Below are 7,953 nucleotides of genomic sequence, written 5' to 3' on the forward strand. Positions count from 1 at the left end.
AGAAGTTGGTTTTTTAACTCAGTGTCCCTCAGGCCACCAAAATGGAGTCATACGATGAAATCAAGACAATCATCAAGGCACAGCAACTTAAGTGGCGCCTCCAGCACCCCAAATATAACCCAGAAGACCGATACCATTTGCTGGAACGACGGGAACAGGTCAAGATTTTCCGCCCGAGGACTGGACACAACCGTCTGCTCCACCACATGCACACAAAATTTGGCATTGGACAGAGTGGAGAGTGCCCTTGTGGTGAGGGACCAATGACAACCGATCACATCCTTCAAAACTGTAGGACGCATGTAGCATCCAGGAGGAAGTTCTCAGTGGCCAACACCGACAGCTGTGGAAGCCAAACTGTACGGCACCCTGGAGGAGCTGCGACGGACGGCAGCCTTCATCGAGGACACCGGGCTGCTTATCTAATGGGAAGCGAACGAGGAAGAAGAAGAAAACTCAGTGTCCTTCACCTAGTTCATATGCACTGTACGTTGGTGCAATTAAAAAAATGTATTTGTCACTCACACCGTGCTGGACACACGGATAGTACATATTTTTCAGCCAGCCCATTACTGCCCGCGTGCACCACACACACACACACACACACTCTCTCTCTCTCTCTGTGTCTCATATAAACACACACACACACACACACACACACACACTGACACACACACACACACACACATACTCTCTCTCTCTGTTTCTCTCACACACACAGACACACACACATACTCCTATTGGACATTTGTTATAGTTGTAACAGTTGTTTGATGTTAGCATTTCCTTCTACATTATGCCTATGTCTCCTCTTTTAATGTTTTATTTTTTCCAATGCTCTGTATCTTTCCCCACCACACACACACACGCGCACACACACATACACACACACCATTCTTCACCGTCTGCCCAATACTGTTCCCACCACCACGCCCCTCCCCCGTCCACCTCCCCTGTTTTCCCCCCGCGTCTAATATCACTTAAAGTGGAAGACGTTAAACTGAAGACTACTACTACTACAGACACACACACAGACACACACACAATGTGAAGTGTGACAAAATATGCAGTGAGGGGCTGCACATATTGTCGCCGGCGACAATATGTGCACAGAGACAATATATGCCGCAACAGCAGCCACCAGTCTGCGCGCACCAGATTGTGTGTGTGATTAGCCCACGGCCACCGCGCAGACTTGCCAGTGGGTCACCTGCCAGCACCCCGCAATGGAACACACCTAAGGTAAGACCTGGTTGGCGGATTCAACCCAACAGAGCTTCTTCTCGCCAGTTTACGTGTCTTCCGCTGTAAGTAGCAGGTATGGTGTGTAACACGTAGGCTGTAAACACGGCTTGACTCACCGGTTTGAACTGAAGGTATGTAGGTTTGTTGTTTTTTTACCGGCGCGCGCGTGTGTGTGTGTACTGTGTTCTGCTCACCGTGACTTCATTCAGCATGATTTTCTCACTATTGTGTGACCTTACATTATGAAGGGTGGGACTGCTGCCAGTCGCTTGCTGAACCCTTGATCTCAAACCAGGCTCAGCTGACATTGTTATCTTCCACATACTATTTCCTTGTGCTCTTTTGTGATCGTGGTGACAGGACAATGGTTGTTGGGCTTCTGTTGTGTGAAGTTTTCGGATGCAGCGCGCGTGTGTGTGGCAGAGAGAGGGGAGGGGATTAACTTGTATGCCCAACAGAGACGAGACGGTGTTGCGCAAAGGCAGAACAATCAATGAGAGAATAGAGTTCTGGACAGCAGGGCATGACAAACTGCCTATTTTCATCCCCCGCCCCCCGTAAGGTCATGACTGATTCAGTACCATCTATGTGCCCACCGGCCTCCATTCCCCCCGCTCTCTCTCCTCATCTGTCTCAGTATTCACTTAACACTGAACCAGCAAAACTTTAATTTCAGTTAATCATCAAATAGAGGAGTGTTTGTATCCAGCAATGTTCAGTCATGTAAATCTTGGGTAACTACAACAGTAAGTGTTGGCAGCTTCCACTAGCACGGCAGTCGCATAACACACTTCCTCAACACGCACGCACGCACGCACACACACACACACACACACACACACACACACACACACACACACACAGATAGAGAGAGAGCATGTCCATGTTCCCCTTGTTTCCCACAGGTCGAAGTTCCCCCAGGTCTGTATTCCCCCGAGTCATGTTCTTCCAGGTCTGTTATGTGTTCCCACAGGTGTCTCTGTTTTATCATGTATATTTGGTTAGTGGTCAGCAGTGGTCAAAACAGACGTTGCATTAAAGAATACTATTGAATCATAATGCAAAAGAACATGTTAATATTACACAAACTGCATACTAATGGTCAGTTCGTCAATCAGTCGTCAGTGTCCGATTAAGACCATCAGGACATATAGTCAAATAAGGCAACTGCTGTCTCGACTGTCTGGGCTAGAATTTGATTATACCCCATGTATGAGAGGGCGCCGCATCAGAATCATGGTTTGAGTGTGCATGCTTGTTATCAGGGCATCAGTTTGTGTCTAACTCGTCTGGGAGTCGGTCGCTTACTTCACAGCTCGCGTCACTCGGTTGAGAGTTTTTGTTCACTCAACTGATTTCAGTTTTAAACCTCTTAATGGGATACTTGATGTATGATACAATATAAAGTCATTGCAGTTCATAATTTCTGTACATGGATGTGTCTGTTACCTGTGTTGTTTCCTGGATACCATGGATATACACTTCTGTGTTTCCTGGATACCATGGATATACACTGACTTCTGTGTTTGCTACAGACATTCTGTGATAGCTCTGGCAATACTGATACCAGATTGGCGCCCTCGCTCCGCGAAGCTGACTACAAGTTTTTGGACATGTCAACCCCTACCAAGGAGTGTTTGTGTATAATGGATTTTAAATACAGACATTCCGAAATAGCTCTGCCATTACTGTTAACAGACCGGCGCCCTCGCTCCGCGCGGATGGTTACGAGCTTTTTCCATATGTCAGCCCCTACCAAGGCGGTTTGTGCATCATGGATTATAAAAAGGGACATTCCTGATAGCTGTGCCACCATGGAAGACTGGCAGAAGCCGTGTAGTCTGGTCCCCCCACATGGCGAGGATGGTTTCAAGCCTTTACACTTGTCATCCCCTACCAAGTTGGTTTGTGCATTATGGGTAATGATGATCCCTTCAGTGGGACACAACCAAACAGGCCTGAAGTAGCCGCTGTCCACATACTCCCATACGAAGATATATACAACTCGCAGCCAGTGCAGGATACAGCAGATAAGCCAAGAAGCAGCCATTGTCCACACACACCCATTTCAGGTGTACATCTGACTGTATACAGACTAACCCCATTGGCTGTTGGGAGTACCTGCATTTTCAGAGGTATGTCCGACATAGACTATTAGGACATCAGAGGAGGACAACTGCTGCCCCGACTATCTGGGCTAGAATTTGATTATGATGGAGAGTATCTTGCCAAATCAAATCCCCACTTTCTCGGTCAAGAGGGTTTTAGGCGTTGGGATGATTCCCAAAATGCTAACAATCAGCACTAAGAGTCAGTGCAATCTAGCCTCCTTGTTTCAGAGTCGAAGTTCTTCACAAAAGACTAAGTTGTGAATAATTTCCCTTTGTTTGCTCTTGGCCTAACTGTAAACTTATTCTGAGGAGGAAGGTGGCAGAATGGTTAAGACGCTCATCTGCCAATACAGAGAGTCCGCGAGGATGTAGGTTCGAATCCCGCTCTCGCCCTTTCTCTCAAGTTTGACTGGAAAATCAAACTGAGCGTCTAGTCTTTCGGATGAGACGATAAACCGAGGTCCCATGTTCAGCACGCACTTGTCGCACTGAAAAGGAACCCATGCAACAAAAGTGTTGTCCTCTGGCAAAATTATGTATAAAGAAATCCACTCCGATAGGTACACAAATATGATTATAAGCATGCATCCAAAGCCCGATAAGCACGTTGGGTTTTGCTGCTGTTAGGCTTCTGCCCAACAGATGTGATGTAGCGTAAATGGATTTGTCCGAACGCAAATTGTCCTTGAAAATGTGAAACTGAAACTAATCTCTGATTTTAGCTGAACGTTGAGTTGTCAGTATTGCTCAGTGAATAGTCAAACTTGGTCAAGTGACCTTAACACTGTTTTCAAAAGATAAAATTCCGCATGCAGAAAAAAAAGAGTGGTGGTCAGCAGTGGTCATTAATGATCAGCAGTAGTGAGTTATTGTCAGTCATTTGTGGTCAGCGGTGGTCATTAATGATCAGCAGTTGTGAGTTATTGTCAGTCATTTGTGGTCAGCGGTGGTCATTAATGATCAGCAGTTGTGAGTTATTGTCAGTTTGTGATGAAATTATTTCAGTCAGTCCTAATATTGCATGCATGTCACAAACTAATGCAATCTGAACTGTTATATAGTGATCAGTAGTGGTAAGTAGTGGTCAGTCAGCGGTCAAAAATATACAAAGACGTCTTTATAATGCACAAACGTGACGAAAACACGCGACCTGAAGGTGCATAGTGGTTAGCAGTGGCCTGTCCCTCCTCTTGTAGCCTCATGTAGCATGTCCCTCTTCTTGTAGCTTGTCCCTCATGTAGCCTGTCCCTCTTCATGTAGCCTGTCTCTTCCTGCAGCCTGTCCCTCATGTAGCCTGTCTCTTCCTGTAGCCTGTCCCTCATGTAGCCTGTCTCTTCCTGTAGCCTGTCTTTTCATGTATCCTGTCCCTCTTCATGTAGCATGTCCCTCATGGAGCCTGTCTCTTCCTGTAGCCTGTCTCTTCCTGTAGCCTGTCCCTCTTCCTGTAGCCTGTCCCTCACATAGCCTGTCTCTTCCTGTAGCCTGTCTCTTCCTGTAGCCTGTCCCTCATGTAGCCTGTCCCTCCTCATGTAGCCTGTCCCTCATGTAGCCTGTCTCTTCCTGTAGGCTGTCCCTCATGTAGCCTGTCTCTTCATGTAGCCTGTCCCTCATGTAGCCTGTCCCTCTTCCTGTAGCCTGTCCCTCATGTAGCCTGTCCCTCCTCATGTAGCATGTCCCTCTTCAGGTAGCCTGTCTCTTCATGTAGCCTGTCCCTCATGTAGCCTGTCCCTCTTCCTGTAGCCTGTCCCTCATGTACCCTGTCTCTTCCTGTAGCCTGTCCCTCATGTAGCCTGTCCCTCTTCCTGTAGCCTGTCCCTCATGTACCCAGTCTCTTCATGTAGCCTGTCCCTCATGTAGCCTGTCCCTCTTCCTGTAGCCTGTCCCTCATGTAGCCTGTCCCTCATGTACCCTGTCTCTTCCTGTAGCCTGTCCCTCATGTAGCCTGTCCCTCTTCCTGTAGCCTGTCCCTCATGTACCCTGTCTCTTCCTGTAGCCTGTCCCTCATGTAGCCTGTCCCTCGTGTAGCCTGTCCCTCATGTAGCCTGTCCCTCTTCCTGTAGCCTGTCCCTCATGTAGCCTGTCCCTCTTGTAGCCTGTCCCTCCTCATGTAGCCTGTCTATCATGTAGCCTGTCCCTCCTCATGTAGCCTGTACCTCGTGTAGCCTGTCCCTCTTCCTGTAGGCTGTCCCTCTTCATGTAGCCTGTCCCTCCTCATGTAGCCTGTCCCTGTCCCTCCTCATGTAGCCTGTCCCTCCTCATGTAGCCTGTCCCTCGTGTAGCCTGTCCCTCTTCCTGTAGGCTGTCCCTCTTGTAGCCTGTCCCTCCTCATGTAGCCTGTCCCTCCTCATGTAGCCTGTCCCTGATGTAGCCTGTTCCTCCTCATGTAGCCTGTCCCTCTTCATGTAGCCTGTCCCTCATGTAGCCTGTCCCTCCTCATGTAGCCTGTCCCTCCTCATGTAGCCTGTCCCTGATGTAGCCTGTTCCTCCTCATGTAGCCTGTCCCTCTTCATGTAGCCTGTCCCTCATGTAGCCTGTCCCTCCTCATGTAGCCTGTCCCTCATGTAGCCTGTTCCTCCTCATGTAGCCTGTCCCTCCTCATGTAGCCTGTCCCTCATGTAGCCTGTCCCTCCTCATGTAGCCTGTCCCTCTTGTAGCCTGTTCCTCCTCCTGTAGCCTGTCCCTCCTCCTGTAGCCTGTCCCTGCTATTGTACAGCGTCCTTTCACATGTAGCCTGTCCCCCTTCGTTATTCAAATTCAAATTCAAAATTTAAAAATTCAAATTAAAAAACAAAAAAAACCAAAAACTGTATTAATCCACATGGAAATTAACGTGTGCAATCACAGGCTCGTTGTAGACACCAACATGATAAAAATGAACATATGTACCACACAATACACTAAAACAAGTCAGATATAAACTCTCAGTAGCTGACTAAAACAACCCCACACCCGCACACCCCCACACATGCTCACACATTAAGACAATAAAGTATTGCACAACAATGTATACCGATAGAAAACATCCAGCAAATAAAATATAAATATTTAACTCTCCCCCCCCCCACCTCCCCCCCCCACGACACATACATGTAAAGACAAGGTAGTGTACAACAATGTTAAAAAGAATCCAACAAAGATCGTATATAAATGTAAAATGCACACACACACACACACACACACACACACATATATATATATATGCACACGTTAAGACAATAACGTATTGCATAACAGTGTAAACAAATAAAAACATCCAGCATATTAGAACATCCATCAAATAAATCGTGTTTATAAGTAAAATGCACACACACAAACACACACACACACACACACACACACACACACACACACACACACACATGCTTGAACGCTCGTGCGCCCGCACCCTCTCACAACAAATATCACGCCAATAAAATCAGTAAACTAACATTAAGATGCATGAAATCCATAAAATCACAAGCACGTACACACAAAGTAACGCTTGCCTGTGCTCAGCCACACAGTCCCACACAAAATGTCTGCGCCCATGCACTCGCCTTCCGTAGAGTTCAGGTGGTGCTTGGGAGGGCGGGGGGATGGTGGGGGGGGGGGGGGGGGGCTTGAAGGTTGTTGTGAACATGGCGTGAAGGTTGTAGTGAACATGGCGTGAAGTGAAGGTTGTAGTGAACAGGGCGTGAAGTGAAGGTTGTAGTGAACATGGCGTGAAGGTTGTAGTGACCACAACTGAGGGCTTCTGGATGGTTTGCCAAGCGTTTACAATGAAAACATGGCAGATTTAGAGCGAGGAGAATGATACATATCTGGTATTCAGCGACTCGTGCATAAACAGGCGCTGGCGCAAGTTATCTGTAAAACTGATTAGAGCGATCCACTTAACACACTCACTCTCTCTCTCTTTCTCTTTGCATTTGATAAGGAGGGAGAGAGAGAAGGGCGACGGAGGGGTGGGGTGGTGGTGGTGGGGGGGGGGGGGGGGCTGATAATAAATAATAATAACCTCCATTCCAGAACTGAGCATGAAATAATTTCGACCTCTCACTGCGAGACTTAAACGCCAGACTGTAATGATGAGATATGTTGCATTGAGGCACCAGTGGATCAGGTAGTATGATAAGGCAATGAATCAGACAGGGTAGAGGAATGGAATGTAAGGGTTGGAATGTATTAGTCCTATGAGGTAAGCTCTTGAGCGGTGCGCTATAAGTGATTATACAAACAGAATACCTTGGCATAATGTACGTAAACAATGCACAAGAATCACGTTCATTCAGCAGGTAAAGTTTATACGTAAAATACTTAAATGCTCACATGAAGTGATCACACGTGCAATGATCAGTCACAGATAAAGAAAAAAATCACGAATAGAAGGTAGGTATAAGTGTCATACTATATGTAAATATAGACACGAAATTAACAGAAGATGGATTAACAGTATTTCAAAATAAAAGTGCCATATTAACCAGTATTCACACTTATTCGCAATTTTTCACGCACACTCGCACAACCGCACAATACACAATCCACGTGCACACCTACAGACATGGACATGTGCCTTCACATAGTCACACACAAGTGCACACGTAGAATATGTTCACGT

At 46.9% G+C, this 7,953-nt stretch overlaps 1 protein-coding gene across 5 annotated transcripts in view; it reads left to right on the plus strand.

Annotated features, from left to right (window-relative positions):
- Window positions 1–1,133: 1,133 nt before the first annotated feature.
- LOC143293834 (uncharacterized) overlaps window positions 1,134–7,953 on the plus strand; it is a 48,212-nt gene continuing 41,392 nt past the window's right edge. The window contains exon 1 of one of the 5 annotated variants that reach the window (XM_076605117.1): window positions 1,134–1,242. The gene's annotated coding sequence lies outside the window, so the exon portion shown is untranslated. Of the gene's footprint in view, window positions 1,377–1,537; window positions 1,808–3,363; window positions 3,381–7,953 lie in introns of those variants that run through there. The other 4 variants (XM_076605118.1, XM_076605115.1, XM_076605119.1 and 1 more) reach the window with 4 other exon arrangements.

This window comes from Babylonia areolata, chromosome 19 (assembly GCF_041734735.1).
Source record: "Babylonia areolata isolate BAREFJ2019XMU chromosome 19, ASM4173473v1, whole genome shotgun sequence".
In the NCBI taxonomy this organism is placed as follows: Eukaryota; Metazoa; Mollusca; class Gastropoda; order Neogastropoda; family Buccinidae; genus Babylonia; species Babylonia areolata.